The sequence below is a fragment of the Rhinatrema bivittatum genome, chromosome 4, assembly GCF_901001135.1.
Source record: "Rhinatrema bivittatum chromosome 4, aRhiBiv1.1, whole genome shotgun sequence".
Taxonomy (NCBI): Eukaryota; Metazoa; Chordata; class Amphibia; order Gymnophiona; family Rhinatrematidae; genus Rhinatrema; species Rhinatrema bivittatum.
This window is the reverse complement of record NC_042618.1, coordinates 355,135,407-355,157,780: the sequence shown is the minus strand read 5'-3', so window position 1 is coordinate 355,157,780 and position 22,374 is coordinate 355,135,407.

Genomic DNA, 22,374 nt, shown 5'->3' with positions numbered 1-22,374 from the left:
CCCCCGGCCCTGTCTAAACCCCCCCTTACCTTTGTCGGGGGATTTACGCCTCCCGGAGGGAGACGTAAATCCCCGCGCGCCAGCGGGCCGCTAGCGCGCCGGGACGCAACCTGGGGGCGGGTACGGAGGGTGCGGCCACGCCCCCGGACCGCCCCGGGCCGTAACCACGCCCCCGGGCCCACCCCCAAAACGCTGCCGACACGCCCCGAAAACGGCGCGGCGCTCGGCCCCGCCCCCGACACACCCCCCTCCGAAAACCCCGGGACTTACGCGAGTCCCGGGGCTCTGCGCGCGCCGATAGGCCTATGTAAAATAGGCTCACCGGCGCGCAGGGCCCTGCTCACCTAAATCTGCCCGGATTTGGGCGGATTTAGGCGAGCAGGGCTCTTAAAATCCGCCCCAATGGGAAATGTCATGCTACATCAACTTTGAATTCTTTTCACTTTGGACTCAACTAAGCATATAAAATTCTTTTCTGACCCATGATTATACTACTGGTGTAAAACGTTATGCAGAATAGCATTCACATCTATACCTAAGTATGAGGTCTACTTAATGATACAAACAAACATAATTCACGGTGATTTGTGGTACTTTAGCCTTCTTATTATTACGATTTTATACATGGCTACTACCTGTCCATAAATGTTGAGAGAGCGGTTGTGTTGCTTATATTTAAATTGCTAACATCTCAAAATGATTTTTTTTTTACCTTTGTAGTCTGATCTTTGTATTTTTCTAATCCGTTGGTCCTGGTCTCTTTTTCCCATTTTTTCCCTTGTCGCTCATTTCCTAATTCCTTTTCAGTGTCTTTCTTCTATTACTGTCTTCTTCCCTTCCACACACACACACACACACATACACTCTTTCTCTCACAGACTCCCCCTCACACACTCACGCTCTCACTCTCATATGCTCTCCCCCACACACACACAAGCTCACATTCTCTGCAGACACACATACAAGCTCTCACTTTCTCATCCCTCCCCAGGCTTATATTCTTATGCACACACAGACGCACATCCAGGCACCCATTCTCACCCACAAACCCATGCTCCCAGTCTCACCCACACATACACACATTTAAGGTCTCATTCTCACCCATACATACACACATTCAAGCACCCATTCTTACCCACATATTCAAGCTTCCATTCTCACCCACCCACACAAACCCAGACTCCCATTCTCACCCACACACAAACCCAGACTCCCATTCTCACCTACACACAAACCCAGGCTCCCATTCTCACCCACACACACACTCAGACTCCCATTCTCATCCACACATACACATTCAAACATGTGCACAGCTTCCGCTTCCTCCCCCAAAGCAGGAAGATCAGCTGGCCTCTCCTGCTGCCACCGAGCCTCCTGCTATCTTCGGGCATCAGGCCGTACGGCCCGCCAATCTTCCTGCTTGGGGGGGAGGGGGAGGGGAGGAAGTGGAAGTTGTGCGCTGCGCTTTTGTTCCCCCCCCCAAATAGGAAGTTCGGCGGGCCGTAAGGCCCGAAGATAGCAGGAGGCCGGTGGCAGCAGGAGAGGCCAGGTGATCTTCCTGCCTTGGGGGGAGGAAGCAGAAGCTGTGTGCGGCGCTTCCGTCCCCCCCCCCACAGGAAGATCGGTTTGCCATACGGCCACAGCAGCGCTTCCCCATGTGTGCAGTGATGGCACGCGAGGCATGGGTTCTCTTGTTCGCTGTCACGGGGATGGGATCCTGCGACAGCCTTGCAGTTCCGGTGCCAGTTGGGTGGGCCTGGGTCTAAGTTGGGTGGGCAGCTGCCCACCCAGGCCCACCCGTGGCTATGCCACTGTATTGAACATCTTCTGGGGCCGGGTTGATTTTCCCTCCGCGGCCCCTTTAAGAGGTGGGGCCGCGGAGGGAAAATCGTCAGTTCAGTGTGCTGCGGCAGTCAAAAAAGCAAACAGAATGTTTGGAATTATTAGAAAGGGAATGGTGAATAAAACGGAAAATGTCATAATGCCTCTGTATCGCTCCATGGTGAGACCGCACCTTGAATACTGTGTACAATTCTGGTCGCCTAATCTCAAAAAAGATATAATTGCGATGGAGAAGGTACAGAGAAGGGCTACCAAAATGATAAGGGGAATGGAACAGCTCCCCTATGAGGAAAGACTAAAGAGGTTAGGACTTTTCAGCTTGGAGAAGAGACGGCTGAGGGGGGATATGATAGAGGTGTTTAAAATCATGAGAGGTCTAGAAAAGGTAGATGTGAATCGGTTATTTACTCTTTCGGATAGTAGAAAGACTAGGGGGCACTCCATGATGTTAGCATGGGGCACATTTAAAACTAATCGGAGAAAGTTCTTTTTTCTCAACGCACAATTAAACTCTGGAATTTGTTGCCAGAGGATGTGGTTAGTGCAGTTAGTATTGCTGTGTTTAAAAAAGGATTGGATAAGTTCTTGGAGGAGAAGTCCATTACCTGCTATTAAGTTCACTTAGAAAATAGCCACTGCCATTAGCAATGGTAACATGGAATAGACTTAGTTTTTGGGTACTTGCCAGGTTCTTATGGCCTGGATTGGCCACTGTTGGAAACAGAATGCTGGGCTTGATGGACCCTTGGTCTGACCCAGTATGGCATTTTCTTATGTTCTTATGTTCTTATCCTGAGGGAACTGATCTGGTCTCAACAATGTAGTAACCTTTAAGGCTGTGGAAAAAACCTCAGTCTTTCAACCTTAATCCAATAACATGGACTTCGAGTCCTCCGAGTGACGCCACAAACGTTTTCTCCCCTTGACTACTCTGTGCCATCGTGGATGGTCATCTAATTTCTGTGACTTGTTTGCTTTCTTGGAGTTGGCAATGTTCGGATGTAGCCCAGCTTTTTCCAAAGCCTCCACTGCTTCTGCAATCGCTTTTACTCCTTATGTTGTTCTTTGAACAGTAAATTGAAGTCGAAAGGGGAAGGTCCATCTGTAGCGGATATTCTCCGCCCTGAGAAAAGAGGTCGCTTCTCGCATCTTGTAGCTGTGCCTCAGGATAGTCGGAGCCAGATCTTGATAGATAGTGAGTGACCCTCCCAGGTCCAGTTGTTATGTTTTCTTGCTGCCTCCAGGATTTGCGATTTTTGAGTGAAGCTGTGGAAGCAGGTGATAATATCACATGGCCGAGCATCAGATCGGGGTCTCAGCACCCTGTGCACCCTCTCAAATTTTATATCTCTTGATTCGTCTCCTGGCGGCTCTGATTGGGAAGCCCCTCCCATTAGCAAAAATTTGCATACCTTTTCAGCCACTTCATATGCGTTTCCATATTCAGGCGCCTCTGGTACTCCCCTAATGCGAATATTACATCTGAGGGACCTGCTCTCCAAGTCCTCAACCTTGTCCTGGAGGGCCCCCATCTCATTTTTCAACAAGTTGTGTCTTTTGTCCATATTATTTAAGGCTACAGCGTGGCCGTCTGTGCGCATATCAATTTCATCCACTCTGTGCCCCAAGTTATTCAAGTCTTCTTTCAAATCATTAATTGAGGCTAGCAGCTCCTGCTTGAGGGTTTTTAAATCTACCCTGAAGTCAGAGATCCACCCTCTGATTTCATCCCGTAATTGTTGAAGGATCAGCGTGGCCGAGGTCCCTGCCGGTTCAGCGTCTCTGGTGCCATCTTGGAGTGACATCGCGGGAGTGATTGCTGCGGCCTGTATAGGCCCATCGTCGCTGACTTTGGCGAACTCGGGTGGCAGTTTACTATAGGAAAACTGCTTTAAATCCGCCATCCAGGGTTGGTCTGCCGCGGTATGAGAGCTCCGGGGTAAGTTTTTCGGCCGCCGATGCCCAGTTTAATAGCGAATTTAAGTCCCGGGGAGGAGAGTTCACCTTTTATGTGGCCATTTCTGGCTCCGGTGGAAGAGCGCCCCTCTCAACAATGAAATTTTAAATTGACCTTGTCCTAAAGATTTCCCCTTTATATTCACATTTTGTCTAATAGTCTCCGCTAAGGGTTCCATCACCAGGACAAAGAGTAGTGGGGAGCGTGGACATCCCTGACGAGTCCCACGTCCCAAGGCAAAAGATCCCGAATAATAGCCATTAATTTTAATGCAGGCCTTTGGGGCAGAATACATTGCCCGTATCCATGCTAAAACATTTCGACCGAGTCATTCTTTTTCTAGAACTTTAAACATGAAAGACCAATGGACTCAGTCGAACGCCTTTTCTGCATCAATAACTAATAATACTGCTGGAATTTTCCCAACCTTAGCCATCCTAGTCAAAATAATAATTTTTCTTAGATTATCTGCGGCTTGTCTGCCAGGTATAAATCCACACCGATCTACGTGTACCAACTCCGGTAGAACTCCATTGAGCCTCCCCACCAGTATTTTGACGAGTAATTTCAAGCCTATGTTCAGTAGCGAAATTGGTCTGTATGATCAACAAACGGAACTATCCTTTCCAGGTTTTAGGAGCACAGTAATACCCACTAACTTCATGGAAATTGGTATACCCGAGTTGTTCAAAATTGTGTTAAAAAGGTTTTGTAGGTAGGGGGTTAAAAGATCACGGAATTTTTAATAAAATAGCCCTGAGTAGCCATCCAGCCCTGGTGTCGTATTGATTTTTAAAGAAAAAATAGCTGCATAAATTTCCCCTTGAGTGATTTCCCGGTTTAGCTGTTGTGATTGTTCAGAAGTAAGACTAGGCAGCCGTATTCCCTCTAAATATGCGTCAGTATCCGAGGCCTCAATCCCATCATCACTCGCATACAAGTCCCTATAGAACTGGACAAACTGTTCCCAAATTGAACCATTATCATATATAGTTTCCCCCACCTCAGATTTAACTTTCAATATTTGACTCTGGGATATTTGTCTTTTCAGTTGCCATGCCAATAATTTACTTGGTTTATTCCCTTGTTCAAAATAAACCCAGCGTGATCTATCCAATTTATGTTTAATTTCCCCATCTATGATACCCTGTAATTTAGCTCGTTTACTATCCAGTTCCTGTAATGTTTTCACCCTCCCATGCACTTTATTGCATTGCTCCAAATTTTGAATAGACAAGATCGGGTTTTCTTTCTCCACCCGGGTTGTTTCTTTATCATTGTCACCCTGGATATCAATTTGCCACGGATGACGGCTTTAAAACAATCTCACAGTGTTTGAATGGGTCCTTGCCATTGTCATTGATTTGAAAATACTCCTTCATATCAGAGTGTAGTGCCTTGCAAAAGCCTTTATCCAAAAATAGTGAGTTATTCAGTCTCCAGTATTTCAAGCCGTCCTCCTTTGGCAAAATTTGAAAGCAGCCGAAAACCGGGGCATGGTCTGACCATATTATCTGACCTATGTCTACTGATGTGCAGTCCTGTAGCCAATATTTATCTCCCAAGATCATATCTATCCTGGAAAAGGAGTTGTGAACCCTAGAGAAAAAAGTATAATCCTTCCCCTGGGGATGGAAAACCCTTCAAATATCATGCAGCCCCCAAGACTCTAATAGATGTTTAAGGCGGAATCTATGTATTTTGAAACCATCTCTGGGGCTGGGATTATTATCCATATGAATATTAAAGGAAAGATTGAAATCCCCACCTACCAATACTGCCCCCTGAAGAAATTCACTCAAGTCCTATTCCACCTTTCCAAAAAGTCACCTTGTGTATTATTAGGAGCATATATATTAATTAAAATTACCAGTTGCGTGTCTATCTTAGCTCAAATTGCTATATATCTTCCCTCTCTGTCTTTTTTACAGGCAAGAGCCTCAAACTTTAAATCTCTAGAGATAAGAATACCACCCCCCCCTTTTTTCTTATGAGAAGCCAAAAAAATATGTGTATAATTAACATGCTTTAATAATCGTTCATCTTTGGCTAGTAGATGAGTTTCTCGTATAAAAAAACTGAAGCTCTCTGAGCCTTCGCCTCTTCAAACAACAGTTGCCTTTTCCTTAGAATATTTAATCCTTTCACATTCAACATAACAATTGAAATATCATTCATCAAGGCAATGGGTAACAAAGAAAAAAAGCTTTACAATAGGCTTTTCCTGATCCCAACTTACATAAACCCTTATCCAACTGTATAGGAACTCACTGGTCATAAACTCCCCCTTCCCTCCCCCCAATATTCCCCAGTCTCCAAAATTTAAAGGAGTGTGTGTCCATTCCATGAACACACTATCCATGAGGAATGACTTCACCTCTGCTGGCTGCGCTGTAAAATGTTTCCTAAAAGCAGCTTTATTGGTAAATCTCCATGTAGGACAAATTAACCATTAAATCCCAATGATATAACTTTTTATCTGTGCAAAACCTGACCAAAACAGGATCAGTGGACTGACCATAAGCGCATGGTCATCTTACGGAATCCATTCAGGTGTCACCACTGGAGTTTCTGCAAAGCCACTTGCCACCTTTATTTATTCGTTGCCATTGAACTTTATCTCTCTTAGGGCCCAGCTGGCCCTCAGCTTTAGCTGTTTTAATTTCAATTTCCTTTTTCCTTAAAATGGCTTCCGCAGCTTCTGTTGTGTGTGCTGTTGTGGTGTGTCTGTGTTCTGCATGTGTGACCCAGGTAAGGGTATTCTGCAAGCTTGTAGTTTCTGTGTAGGATCTATAGCACCTTGGCTTTTTCTGTTTTCCTAATAGGAAGTGTTTTGGTGTTTAGGGCTTGGTTAAATATTTGTAGTGTTGCCCTTTCATAGATAAGGTTGTTACTGTTTGAGTGCGTTCCATAAATCAGGTGTAACTTTTTGCACATTAGTTTGTGTACATTATTGCAGATCCTGAGAGTCTGTTAGATGCTATATTTCTGTTTCCATTTCTCCAATTTTGCACTGCATGCAAAGTAACTTTTCTGGGTTTCCATTCCAGTTTCTGTTTCCAAGTACAGAAAGACTGCAAATTACAAATACGGTTCACACATGCAGAACACAGACAGACCCTCACCAAATACAAAATAAAGTGACCATCAAGTTAATGTTTTTGTTTTTCCATTGTTGGACTGCATACACTCAGTCTGGTTTTTTGATGTTTCCAGTTCAGTTTTTGTCTACACATTTCTATTTATACATTCCTCAAGAAATATGAAATAATAATTCTAAAACTAGAATAATAAATATAGGAGGAAGTGACATCACTCAAGCAAGATGGCCGCTTGAAGCTTGTGCTCTGCACGGCTTGATGGAATAAAGCAGTTTTTTTATCTGTCTGGCTCCCTTCCGCTAGTATTGAGGTTGCTCTCGAGTGCCCCGAGCAATGGCAAGCTGACGGCAAACGGTGGATTTACAAGAATTCTCATACACAGGGACAGCGAACGCATCAAAAGAAAACATGCAGGAGGACCTTGCAATGCTGCACTCGCAGACAAATCTGGAACTCGACAGTGAGGCTTTGAAAAGTACCAAATCCTTCAGGACATGCATACTGAAAAGATGGGTGTGTGACCGAGGTGAGGTATTTTACTAGCATGTAGGCATTTGTAACAATCTTATTTGTTGTGTTTTCTCAATAGGACATGCACTGGCGGTAAATTCTTGTCTTTTCATAAGGAGGGCTATTGCACCTGGTAGGAGAGAAAGAATTTATGTTGCTGTTACTGCTCCAGTGACAAGTGGAGTGACATATTTATTTATTTAAAAACTTTTATATTCTGCATATTCCATAGTTCATAGGATTTCCAGCACACACTCTCTGGGTGCAGTAAGCAGTGACAGCAGAGCTGACATTCGCCTCCCTCCTTCAGTGCCCTGGCTCCAGTTGCCATGAGCAACCAATTTCTGGCAGGAGGAGGAGGGGCACAGGCTCAGGAGACACACCTGCTGCAAGATGTGGGAGGCATGTGCAGGAGGCGCACTGTTCCATGCACCTCTACCACCTTGTGGTTGCAAACTGCCATTACCTCTTACTCAGAGCTCCTGCTGCCTACTGCTGCTAGTCACTGTTGCTGCTTTGTCTCAGATCCCTTGCTGCAGCCTCCTATTTAGGGGCTCTCCCCACCCACTGTGGCCTGCCTGGGACTTTGCAGCACCCATCATCACTGCAGCTTGCCTGCTCGCCTGGGAACCATCCCCACCCGAGTAGCCACTGAAGCCAGGGCCTGCTGCCTGCCTAAGAGTACTCCCACCACTGAAGCTGCTATCCATCACATACTTGGGACCCTCCACTGCCTGAGGAAGAATCTGGGAGACAGCCACAGATAGGAAAAAATGTTTGTATGGTGGGAGCTGCGCTGAGGTGGCCTTCCACCCCTAGAAAAACTACCACCACTGATGGTGGTAATGTTTTTATGGAGGAGGGGTGTGAGGAGGTAAAAGATGTTGTGTTAGGGCCAACGAGCCCCTGTTGTTTTTGCAGGGACAGGAGGTGTTGGGACCTCATAACACAAACTGTGGTGCATTATAGGAGCTTGCATTGTGAAAATTGGTAACTTTATTCTTGTTCAAAGTTGGTTGAATGAGAATAAAGGAAATGTGAGGGCCCTATCCTTAACCTTAGCCCAAGGCCCCAGAATTACTAACACTGCAGCTGTAGGTGGGGAGTAGGAGCATAAAGAAGGAAGCTGTAATTTTTCACAAACCAGTGGCTCATTATAACCTTGGACAGCAGATTATAAGGGACAGTTATAAATTATGTTTATCAATAATCACTATAAAATCGCCCTGCCAAAAGAATATATCAACTTAACCAAAAGTAGGATCTACTTGGGTTGGAAATATTGCTCTTCCTATCCAAAGCAAGCAAATCTGTCCCACTGCAGGAGAGTCTGCAGGATTTTTACTCTAGGTACTACCTGGTCTCCAAAAATAATGGAGATTCATGCCCATCCCATACCTAAAGACTTCAAATTCCTAAAAAGAGAAAGATTAAGATTTCCCTGAGCACCGTCCTTTCTCCCTTAGAGTGAATTGGCTAAGTACACTGTATCTCAAGGAGGTCTATACCCACATATAGAAACCTCCTTTGTCTTGGATGTATCTCAGGTTTGGAGTAGGATCACTGTACTGCCTGGACCGTGTACTATCTTTTAGCCTTGCATCAGCTCCATGGGTTTTCACCTAATGCTTAGCTGTTGTCAGGGCTTATTTATGCAAACTGGGGGTAAGGGTCATTTATATATCTACATGATCAAGAACACGTGTTGTTTATGCTATTTCTAGTAACTTGCTTCTAGCGCAATTGTTTGACTGTAGTATATGTACATTTTCATAATAATCTCACTCATGGGCAAAAAAAATCAATATGCTTGACCATCTATGTTTTGGAGTCACTAGGGTATCATCAATTATCCTAAGTCTCATCTGAACCCATTATCTTATAAGAACATAATAAATGTCATAGGTTAGATCACTGGTCCATCAAGAGCCCATCCTGTCTCCAACGGTGGCCAGTCTGGATTGTCTGAAAGTACCCGGCAAATTTCAACATGAAGGTCTGTTTTCATGTTATTTTCTGCAAGAATTCATGAAGGAGAAACCAGAGTCTATCTGGCTAGTATTTCATACTAATGCTGATTGGTTCAATCTGGGAGGAAACTTCCCTTCCAGCTCTGTGTTAGTGAGGAGTTCCAAGGACCTGAGAAATTATCCCATGAACGTAATAGGGCAAAAATAGAAAAAAAAATAAAGAAAAGATACATACCTAGAGTCTCCTTATTCAGAGAGAATGTATGCCACTTAACTCTTGTTGCTGCAAATAAATCTCGGTGTATCAGGTAAATCAGCTCTCCTGCTGATTAGTGAGTGAAACAGGAGAAGAGCATAGCAGATGCATGCCAAGTTAAATACAGAATTTACACATGTATGTAAATAATTTTGGAATTGTTATTTTTACATTTCTAATTGAAGGATAGAGCAGCTGGTGAAGGCTTTCCACCAAAATAGCATACGCTGACTGTTCAGTCTAACATTTTTCCCCTATGTTGAAATATATTGGAAATAAAATGTAACTTTGACAAACATTTGTATCAGAGAATTTGACATTTACTACGAGGTCGGTGTCTCTTGCTCTCATATGGGAAGATATTTTTTCACATAGTAAACATGTTGATTTGGGGGCAGATTACAAACAGGGCTTACTCCACCAGCAGCAAAAACATTCTCTGCAGGTGGAGTTGATTATTTTATGATTTTTTTTTACCTTGTCTTAACTGTTGTTGATTTTGTATTTTGCTAATTTTACACGTGGTATTTGATTCTTACACTATAAACACTCAGAGGTAAATTTTAAAAGTGTTGCTTGTGCACAATGGCCACATAGGCACGTATGTGTTACACGTGCCATCCGTGGCAGACCCACAGCACGGCCCTCTCACCTCTCCACAGGGACTCCAGCCTCTGGTTCCTCCTCGCTGGCGATGGTGGGCTGCCAGCTCTGTCCTCGGGCCTCTCCCGGTGCCTCCGGCTCTGCCACAGTCCCCGGCATTCCCGGTCCTGCTGCTACTGCTTGTCGGGCCTCTCCGTGTGGCCCACACAGAGATGCCACTACCCGCGCCGCGCCCCTCCCTAGGCGCACACGCGCGCATCACTGATTCTTAAGTAGGGACCATGGCGGGAACTTAGCCACTGCCCCGGGTGATGACGTCAACCTATTCATAGTATTTAAGCTCAGGCTCCGCTCCATAGAGTTGCCTTTGCAACAGGTCTCCTCACTGGTTGAGTACTCATTGCTACTAAGAGATTCATCTCTTAGTAGCAATGAGTTCCTGATTCCTGTTCCTGCCTTGCTTATGCTTCGGATTGCCTATCTCCAGACCCAGACCTCTGCTTCGCCTGACTACGCTATTGCCTATCTCCAGACCCAGACCTCTGCTTCACCTGACTACACTATTGACTATCTCCGTGATCAGACCTCAGCCTTGCTTGCCACTGCCTCTGGATCGCCGTCAGCCCTGACTCAAGCCTACCATTGGACACCTCTTCTGCCTACCCCCTGGACATGGTTTACTCAGGCTTCAACCTGCTCTTGCTCGAGCGCCCCCAGTCTGCCTCTGTTCCATTGGTGCTTGAGTTTCCAGGACATTATCCAGTCCGGAGTAGGACTGTACCATCTCTCACCTGCTGTCTCTGGGCTGAACCAACTTCTTCTGCAACTATATACAGAGGCCCACCTAAGTCCAGCCAGCCCTGGCACCCAAAGGTTCAACACACGGGGAACGAGGGCTGGTATAGGTGAAGCTCCAGCAGCCTCTGCCTATCAGCCCACTCCACCTGCCGATGGTGGGGACCCATAGGTCGTTACCTACGGGTTGCGTCAACCCCACTTCGGCCCAAGGGTCCACCTCCAACGCAACAGTATGTGGGCTGCTCGCAAGCAACATGAATTTTAAAGAGCCATGATGTAAGCGCGCATATACCTGTGCATGGACCAAAAATAAGAGGGGGGAAAATGGGCGGGGCATGCATGTTCTGGAACGGGGTCAATTCTTGCACATGTAACTTCATATTTTAAAAATGGAGACCACGGCATGCATTTGCTTCTTAGCCATGTAACTTTACTGCTGTTCCTGATGAGGAGCAAGCCTGTAGATCTCGGGTTTTAGGGCTTAAAGGACAGGGTGAGGGGTCTGGATCAACTGTGGAGTGTGCAGGATGAAAAACCAGAGGGGTCTTGAAGACTGCAATATTAACTGGGCAAACTGGTGGACTAATTGTAAAAACTGGGATGACCCTCATGAAATCATGCTTTAAAATCTGCTTACATACGCATATAAAAGATGGCAAAGTCCTATGGAAGATATGCAAAGTACGTTTGCTCGAACTGTCTCTTAAAATTAGGCGCATATAAGAACATAAGAACATGCCATACTGGGTCAGACCAAGGGTCCATCAAGCCCAGCATCCTGTTTCCAACAGTGGCCAAGCCAGGCCATATGAACCTGGCAAGTACCCAAAAACTAAGTTTATTCCATGTTAACATTGCTAGTAATAGCAGTGGTTATTATCTAAGTCAACTTAATTAATAGCAGGTAATGGACTTCTCCTCCAAGAACTTATCCAATCCTTTTTTAAACACAGCTATACTAACTGCACTAACCATATCTTCTGGCAACAAATTCCAGAGTTTAATTGTGCGTTGAGTAAAAAAGAACTTTCTCCGATTAGTTTTAAATGTGCCACATGCTAACTTCATGGAGTGCCCCCTAGTCTTTCTATTATCCGAAAGAGTAAAAAACTGATTCACATCTACCTGTTCTAGACCTCTCATGATTTTAAACACCTCTATCATATCCCCCCTCAGCCGTCTCTTCTCCAAGCTGAAAAGTCCTAACCTCTTTAGTCTTTCCTCATAGGGGAGCTGTTCCATTCCCTTTATCATTTTGGTCGCCCTTCTCTGTACCTTCTAGGGATGTGAATCGTTTTAGGACGATTAAAATTATCGTCCGATAATTTTAATATCGTCTTAAACCGTTATGGAACACAATACAATACAGATTCTAACGATTTATCGTTATAAATCGTTAGAATCGTGAGCCGGCACACTAAAACCCCCTAAAACCCACCCCCGACCCTTTAAATTAAATCCCCCACCCTCCCGAACCCCCCCCAAATAACTTAAATAACCTGCGGGTCCAGCGGCGGTCCGGAACGGCAGCGGTCCGGAACGGGCTCCTGCTCCTGCATCTTGTCGTCTTAAAATGGCGCCGAAAAATGGCAGCGGCCATAGACGAAAAAGATTGGACGGCAGGAGGTCCTTCCGGACCCCCGCTGGACTTTTGGCAAGTCTCGTGGGGGTCAGGAGGCCCCCCACAAGCTGGCCAAAAGTTCCTGGAGGTCCAGCGGGGGTCAGGGAGCGATTTCCCGCCGCGAATCGTTTTCGTACGGAAAATGGCGCCGGCCATACGCGTATGGCCGGCGCCATTTTCCGTACGGAAAATGGCGCCGGCAGGAGATCGACTGCAGGAGGTCGTTCAGCGAGGGTTCCGGCGCCTCGCTGAACGACCTCCTGCAGTCGATCTCCTGCCGGCGCCATTTTCCGTACGGAAAATGGCGCCGGCCATACGCGTATGGCCGGCGCCATTTTCCGTACGAAAACGATTCGCGGCGGGAAATCGCTCCCTGACCCCCGCTGGACCTCCAGGAACTTTTGGCCAGCTTGTGGGGGGCCTCCTGACCCCCACGAGACTTGCCAAAAGTCCAGCGGGGGTCCGGAAGGACCTCCTGCCGTCCAATCTTTTTCGTCTATGGCCGCCGCCATTTTTCGGCGCCATTTTGGAAAATGGCGCCGGCCGAAGACGACAAGATGCAGGAGCAGGAGCCCGTTCCGGACCGCTGCCGTTCCGGACCGCCGCTGGACCCGCAGGTTATTTAAGTTATTTGGGGGTGGGGGATTTAATTTAAAGGGTTGGGGGTGGGTTTTAGGGGGTTTTAATGTGCCGGTTTTTCGATTTTTCGATTTTTTAACGATTTTTCACGATTTTTCACGATATTTTACCCCCCCAAACGGCAACAATACGATTCCCTCCCCCTCCCAGCCGAAATCGATCGTTAAGACGATCGAGGACACGATTCACATCCCTAGTACCTTCTCCATCGCAATTATATCTTTTTTGAGATGCGGCGACCAGAATTGTACACAGTATTCAAGGTGCGGTCTTACCATGGAGTGATACAGAGGCATTATGACATTTTCCGTTTTATTCACCATTCCCTTTCTAATAGTTTCCAACATTCTGTTTGCTTTTTTGACTGCCGCAGCACACTGAACTGACGATTTCAATGTGTTATCCACTATGACGCCTAGATCTCTTTCTTGGGTAGTAGCACCTAATATGGAACCTAACATTGTGTAACTATAGCATGGGTTATTTTTCCCTATATGCATCACCTTGCACTTGTCCACATTAAATTTCATCTGCCATTTTGATGCCCAATTTCCAGCCTCACAAGGTCTTCCTGCAATTTATCACAATCTGCTTGTGATTTAACTACTCTGAACAATTTTGTATCATCTGCAAATTTGATTACCTCACTTGTTGTATTTCTTTCCAGATCATTTATAAATATATTGAAAATTAAGGGTCCCAATACAGATCCCTGAGGCACTCCACTGCCCACACCCTTCCACTGAGAAAATTGTCCATTTAATCCTACTCTCTGTTTCCTGACTTTTAGCCAGTTTGTAATCCACGAAAGGACATCGCCACCTATTCCATGACTTTTTATTTTTCCTAGAAGCCTCTCATGAGGAACTTTGTCAAATGCCTTCTGAAAATCCAAGTACACTACATCTACAGGTTCACCTTTATCCACATGTTTATTAACTCCTTCAAAAAAGTGAAGCAGATTTGTGAGGCAAGACTTGCCTTGGGTAAAGCCATGCTGACTTTGTTCCTTTACTCCATGTTTTTCTATACGTTCTGTGATTTGGATGTTAAGAATTCTTGCCACTATTTTTCCTGGCACTGAAGTCAGGCTAACCGGTCTGTAGTTTCCCGGATCGCCCCTGGAGCCCTTTTTAAATATGGGGGTTACATTAGCTATCCTCCAGTCTTCAGGTACAATGGATGATTTTAATGACAGGTTACAAATTTTTACTAATAGGTCTGAACTTTCATTTTTAGTTCCTTCTTAAGTTTGTCAATCAGGTCTACCACATCTTCTAGGTTCACCGTGATTTGGTTCAGTCCATCTGAATCATTACCCATGAAAACCTTCTCCAGTACGGGTACCTCCCCAATATCCTCTTCAGTAAACACTGAAGAAAAATCATTTAATCTTTCCGCGATGGCCTTATCTTCTCTAAGTGCCCCTTTAACCCCTCGATCATCTAACGGTCCAACTGACTCCCTCACAGGCTTTCTGCTTCGGATATATTTAAAAAAGTTTTTACTGTGAGTTTTTGCTTCTACAGCTAACTTCTTTTCAAATTCTCTCTTAGCCTGTATTTTAAAGCATACATGTGCAAGTGTGAACACAATTTAAAGCTGTAGTGTATCTCCACTCACGTTTTAAAATCAGCCTGTCAATTTATTAGAACTAAACAGTATATAAATGCCCATATTTTGCAAAGATTAGTGATTAATTTGCTTATTTTATTTAGATATAAAATGAATACGAACTGTTTTGAAATGAGTGGGTGCCCCTTGTCATGCAGAGTTTTAATAAATCTAATTCAAATGGTTTATTAATACCATCTCTGTCATTGCTTATGTAATATTTATATATATATATTTTGTTATATTTTAGGAGCCAGGCTGATATCATGAAATTCCACGCCTTGGCTGAAATACAAACTGTTGTAAGGAAGGAGAGGAAGACAGAAGGTAGTGTATGAGATAAGACTGGTGTAATTAATGTAAGCCTAAACCCATGTATTATGCTCCTTCTCTCAGGAGAGAGTGGGCATGGTGGGGCGGAGGAAAGATGCTGATTTTAATCACTCATCCTTTGGGTGCATGACTAAACAAGAGCTTTACATTCTCAGATGTGCTAAAAGAACAAAACCAGGATATCTAATGACAATTTGTGTGTGTGTGTGTGGGGGGGGCGGAGGGGGAGGAGAAGGTCTGAATGAAGTGGTAGGAGAAAATCAAGGGGCCGCACTTAGATTTACTCGTTATCCACTACTTCTTCTTTGAAAAGAAGCTGCTTCTGAACTACCTATCCATGAGAGGTGAAAGGATCTAGGCACTAGGAGAGAAGCCACATTCCTATTTTTTTAAATCCGAATTTCCAAAGCTGGGTGAGGCAGGATGCCTAAAGCAGCATGTGGGCACACAGAATAGGTGTAATATAATAACTCTTGGGTAAATCCCAGGACTTCTTTTTATGTTTAAGTATCTTTATTGATTTTCACAAAAAAAACCAACATTGCCACATAATTAAACAAACTACCACTAGGATAGCAACAGCATATGTAAACAGAGGCAGTGCATCCCCATAATCCCACGAACCTCCCCCCTCCTCCCCCTCACATAGCGGGGCACAGAAAACATTCGCAAAAAACACTAAGAGCAGGATGGTGGAACCTTCAAAGCCTCCCTTAATACAAAATACAACCCCCCATAACCCCCACCCTCCCCTAGGCCTTACTAAGGGAACAAGGTAGAAGAAAAGAGATTTAATGAGCAAAGGGCAGAGAAAGGTCATTGAGTATTAAACTGCGCGTTCTGTGAGGCAGAGATTGGATATAGGCAGCCCAAATGGAGAGGAAGGGCCTAGCTTTACGAGCAATATCTATGCGCTCTGCCACTTTTTCGGTCGGACATAGAAGGTGAATTTGATTTTTCCAGTATGTCAAATTAGGCAGGTCTGGACCCACCCAGGTATGGAGAATGGATTTCTTGGCTAACAATAAAACTTTCCAAATCCACAGCCGCTTACATTTCTGCCCCAGTGCCACCCCACGCAGATGGTCAAAAAGAAGAGCGTGAGTTTAGAAGGCTAACTGTATCTTTCTTAATCACTTGAAAAATATAAGGATTTCTTTTTTTTTTTATTTTATAATTCTTTATTTATTTGTTTCCAATAATTACAACAAATAAATTAATAAACATATCACAATTAAGCGAGAATGACTATCTTTTAAACATGCTAATCATCACAATCTCTATAACTGAAATCTTTATCCATAGATGTCATTACTCACTAACACTTAAGGAAAAAATAGTAGTGGAACATTTCTAAATGAACGGAATAAAAGGAAAAAAAAAATTACAGTGCGTCTATATAGATCCTACTTATATCCTATTCGGTCATTAATTAGCAAGGAGGTTTTTGAGAGCCTTTGGGTCTGTAAACAGATAGTTATTTCCATTCAATTTAACATAGCATTTGCTTTAAGTTAAAACACCCACCTTTTTCCATTATTTTCTCCCTATACTGAAGAAAATTTTTCCTACGGACTTGCGTAATTTTTGTTAAATCTGGAAAAATCCATACTTTCTGTCCGTAGAAAGTAGTTGTTCTGTTTTTGAAAAAGGATCTCATTATATTATCCTTATCGGTAGAAAAAGCAAGTTGTACCAACAGGGTACCTCTCAACTTTATCTCTAATTCATCCTGCGATTTCTCCAATAACTCCGATATGTCTATGGAACCACCAATATTCCCTACCTCTTTCTCACTCCCTTCTTTTAACTCTTGATCCTGCTCACTTCTCTTACCCCCTAGGTAAAATGCCTTTACTATAACAGGTAAACACTTCTCTGAGATTTTCAAAATTTGCATCAGATAATTTCTGAATAATTCAATAGGGTTTATCTTTTTTATAATGGGGAAGTTGTTAACCCTAATATTTAGGGATCTAACCACATTTTCTAAGTTCTCCAACCTTTTATTTATCTCCTCCTCAGCCACAATCTGCTGAGATTGAATTTTCTCTACCTGTAATACTTTTTTATCTATTTTAGCTATTTCCATTTTTTGTTTTTCTAATTCAATGGCATTCACTACTGATGAATTTGAGGTTTTCTTTACCATTTCAGTTAATTTATTTATAGATGTATCTAATTTAACCATGTAGTTCCAAAGACTTTCTAGGGTTATATTAGTTGGTTTCATAATTATTGAATCAGATTTTATAACTACATCTATGGAACCCTATATCTCCTTTACTACCTTACTTGTAGTTGGTGTACTAGACTCTAATGGGGTTTCACTTAAACTATAGGAGATGTTCAATATACCATCATCATTCTCTTCCTCTTCATTAACATGCAAATCTTTAAATTGACTTTTCTTTGTTTGGACCTCTAAAGGACTCAATATCCCCTCCTGCATAACACCTGGTGTCTCTGGGGTTGTTACACCCTCTCTACCAGGTGGAGATGGTGGAGCCGGTGCCCCAGGGCTTAAAGATATTTAATTGACCAATAAGGGAACACCCCGTTCTGGTGCCTCTAATGTGGTCAGCTCACCTGGGGAATTATGAGAATCTATCCATTCCAATACTGTTTTTTGTCCTAATACTAATGGAGCCACTTCACCAGGAGGCTTCAACTTAGCCTTCCTCTTAGTGTGTGGCATTACTAAGGCAATACTTATAAACTCAAAACAAGTAATGGATAACGAGCACACTCCTTTACAAATAATGTATATATTCCACTTCTAGGAGCTTTGGGAGGGCTAGCTAAATATTTATAAACATCAAACAAACTTATTATCTCTAAATAAATTTAAGGAAAATTTCAAACCAACTGAAAATAAGTCCCAGCGAGGTCCCGGCGAAACCCGGCAAAGCCTTACTTAGCACGCGCCCCTTGAGCGCGCGCAGCTTTAGCAGCGCGCCAGTGTCTGCTGCGCGCCGCAGGAAGTTGCGTTATTATAGTCAGTTCCGGGTCCGGCCTCCTGCAGGCACCTCCCCCTGAGACAGGAAATCACCGCGGGCAGAGATGGAAAGGAGAATACCGTCGGGGCAAGGTAGCGCTTACCCCCGGGATCCACAGCACGCAGGAAACAGGTAATGGTAGCCTTCTCCTCCCGGCTCAGTTGGTTCAGGCACAATTGCACTTTTAAACTCAGTTCCGGGTCCCGCCTCCTGCAGGCACCTCCCCCTGAGACAGGAAATCACCGCGGGCAGAGATGGAAAGGAGAATACCATCGGGGCAAGGTAGCGCTTACCCCCGGGATCCACAGCACGCAGGAAACAGGTAATGGTAGCCTTCTCCTCCCGGCTCAGTTGGTTCAGGCACAATTGCACTTTTAAACTCAGTTCCGGGTCCCGCCTCCTGCAGGCACCTCCCCCTGAGACAGGAAATCACCGCGGGCAGAGATGGAAAGGAGAATACCGTCGGGGCAAGGTAGCGCTTACCCCTGGGATCCACAGCACGCAGGAAACAGGTAATGGTAGCCTTCTCCTCCCGGCTCCATAAGGATTTCTTTTTATACTAGCTGCATGTGAGGCAATCTCCGGTCAGATCTTCCAGCTTTTGCTTATTTGAGGACAGACCTTCTTTATAGACCACCATAACCTTGAATGGTTGCAGCCCTATTAAGGCCAAAAATAGCCCATGCTCAACGGGAAATATCATCTTTCTGTCTGGAAAAAAAAATCTTCAAACAGTTAATTCTCAAAGTGACGCAACAGATTTAAAGATCTTTTCTAGAGCAATGAGAAGGTTAAATAGAGATGGAACAAATATTCACAATCCTAAACCCCCACCTCTAATGACACTGTGCATTTTTATCCTTTATTTTCTGGGTTTGTATTCTCATAATCACTGACCATGATCCAATAAACCCCACCCACAGGCGGACATCTGAAATAGAAGTAACAGAAGATAAGGAACAATTGGACCATCCAATCTGCCAGTTACATAGTAACAGAGTAACATAGTAATGATGGCAGAAAAAGACTAAATGGTCTATCTAACCCGCCCATCAAGTTTCTTATGGTAGTAACTGCCTGTCCGTGCAGGTTATCCCCCGAGCCTGTTAAGGGTAGTAATATTTCCATTCAAAAACAAGCAATTGCCCAACCTATAACAAAATTGCTGCTAACTACATTTTTACAGGATATAATTCTAGATAATTGTTATAACCGTCCCTTTCCGACGGCTTCACTCCGCCTACCTCTCTTTGGCCTGGATTTATCAAAATGCGGTAAGTACCGCATGCGATAACAAAAGGGGCGTGTTTTATGCTAATATAGTATTTATCGCAATTTGCGATAATTACCTGTGCGAAGAGCTAAGCTAGTGCACATTGCGATGTGCCAAACCTGATGTATTTCCTGAATTCAACCACTGGGGGTACCAGTTTTTCAATGATATGAGAGAGAGAGAGAGAGAGAGACTGAGACTGGCCATAATAGCATGGCCCATAGGCAGGTATTTGTATCCCTAGGGTAGGCCCACCTAGTAACTCGAGGTGGAGATTAGGTAAGTGTGTAGGGGGTTAGGGGCCACTTTGACATACTACGTGACACCTACGAACAGAACAGTGGAAGTAAGAGCAGGGAAATAAGAGCAGGGAAATAAGACGCCTCGATCCGAATGTAGACTGAGGACTATAAGTGGAAGTAAGAGCAGGGAAATAAGACGCCTCGATCCGAATGTTGACTGAGGACTGCTCCGACCACCACTTCGGAGGCATCTACCTCCACTATGAATGGCCGGGTAGGATCCGGGTGGTGGAGGCAGGGTTCTTGTAAAAAGGCAGTCTTAAGACACTCAAATGCCTGTACGGCTTCACCAGGCCACTTCTTGGTGTCAGCTCCCTTCTTGGTCAGAGCGGTAATCGGTGCAACGATGTGAGAGTAGTGTGGAATGAAGTTCCGGTAAAAATTGGAGAAACCAAGAAATCGTTGTATCGCCCGAAGCCCCACTGGTCGTGGCCAGTCTCGAATACAGGCCAGCTTTTCTGGGTCCATTTGAAACCCTGAGGTAGACACGATGAACCCTTAAAAGGGTATAGCCTGCCTCTCGAAGAGACACTTTACCAGTTTCACAAATAAGCGATTTTCTCTTAGACATTTTAGAACTTGTCTAACATCCCTGCGATGAGTAGCCAGGTCCTTCGAGTAGATAAGAATATCGTCTAGATAAATGATCATCTGCTTATACAACATGTCCCGGAACACTTCGTTCATTAAATTCTGGAAGACTGCAGGTGCATTACACAGGTCGAAAGGCATAACAAGATACTCGTAGTGGCCATTACGGGTGTTAAATGCGGTCTTCCACTCGTCTCCAGGATTAATTCGGACCAAATTATAGGCACCACGTAAATCAAGTTTAGAGAAGCTTCTGGCTCCGTGCAACTGATCGAGTAATTCAGGTATCAGAGGGAGAGGGTATCTATCCTTGCGAGTAATCAATGCAAGGTCTGTAATCAATGCAAGGTCTGTAATCAATGCAAGGTCTCAAAGACCTGTCCTTCTTAGGTACGAAGAAGAACCCTGCCCCTGCAGGGGACGTAAAGGGCCGGATGAACCCTCGTTCAAGGTTTTCCTTAATGTATTCCGACATGGCCTGTGATTCTGGCCCAGAGAGAGGGTAAACCCGCCCCCTGGGCGGACTGGTATTGGGAAGTAGGTTGATGGCACAGTCGAACCTTCGGTGGCAAGGAAGGCTCTCCGCTTTCTCTTTAGAGAAGACGTCCATGAATTCGGAGTATTGGGGTGGTACTGAAAACCTGGTGATGGTTACCGGGATCGCCGGTTGGGGTTCTGTTGGATGCAGGTCCCTAGGCAGTCTGGACCCCAGGCAGCAATCTGGAGGGTCCTCCAATCTATGGTAGGAGAGTGTCTTTGTAACCAGAGCAAGCCCAGTACTACTGGGTGGACAACTTTCTCCAGGATAAAGAAAGTTATCTCTTCTTGGTGGAGGATCCCGGTCTGGAGTAATATGGGAGCAGTACAAGATGTAACTCGTCCTGGAAGGTTCTCACCTTGGATACATGAAATGAACAATGGCGTCTTGCGAGGACGTACCGGGAGCTGTAGCTGGTGGACAAGTTCGGCCAGGATAAAGTTCCCTCCAGCACCGGAGTCAACCAGAGCCTGAGTGGTAAAGGACCCCTGCTTACATTGCAATGTCACAGGAACTACGAAATGAGAAGCGAGGTTACTCCCTAGGGTCTGCTCCTTGGAGACTCCTAGGATCTGAGTTTCCCGGGCGCTCCAGGCACTGAGCCAAAAGATGTCCTCTGTTGCCACAATACAAACACAGTCCCATCCTTCTCCAGCGTTGATTTTCTTCTGCAGTCAACCGACTTCTTCCCAACTGCATAGGTTCCTCTCTGGACTCTGCTGGAGCTTCCATAGCGGTGGGAGTAATCAACGGATGGGAGAAGTTTGGGGCCAAAGGAACCAGGCGTCGAGGTGGTCTCGCTTCCTTGAGGCGCTGTTGCAAATGTCGGTCAATACAGCCTGCCAGGTCAATAAGTGCGTCCAAGTCCTCCGGGAGCTCCCGGCCAGCGAGTTCGTCTTTGATGTGGGGTGACAACCCTTCCAGAAAAATGCCCCGAAGACAGTCCGGTCGCCATCCCAGTTCAGAAGTGAGGGTGCGAAAATCAATCGCAAAGTCTGCCAGGGTGCGGGTACCTTGTCGTAGATTAAGAAGCTCCAAGGAGGCTGTGGATAGTCGTCCCGGCTCGTCAAACACCTGGCGGAAGGTTTGAACAAATCTAGAAAAGTCATTCAAAATGGGATCCCCTCTCTCCCAGAGGGGAGAAGCCCAGGCCATGGCTTTTCCGTCTAGCAGAGAGATGATGAAGGAAGTCTTCACCTGGTCAGTAGGGAATTGCTGCCCTTGCAGAGAAAATCTGATGAAGCATTGGTTCAGGAACCCTCTACACAACTTAGCCTCTCCAGAAAAACAAGGAGGCGTGGGCAAGTGAGAAACCGAAGCAGAAGTATTCGGAAGGGTAGGTGCAGAACGGGTCGCCTCGGCTCCATGAGCAGAATCAAGCCGATGGACCAGCCGTTCCACAGTGGCAGTTAACGCCTCCAGACTCT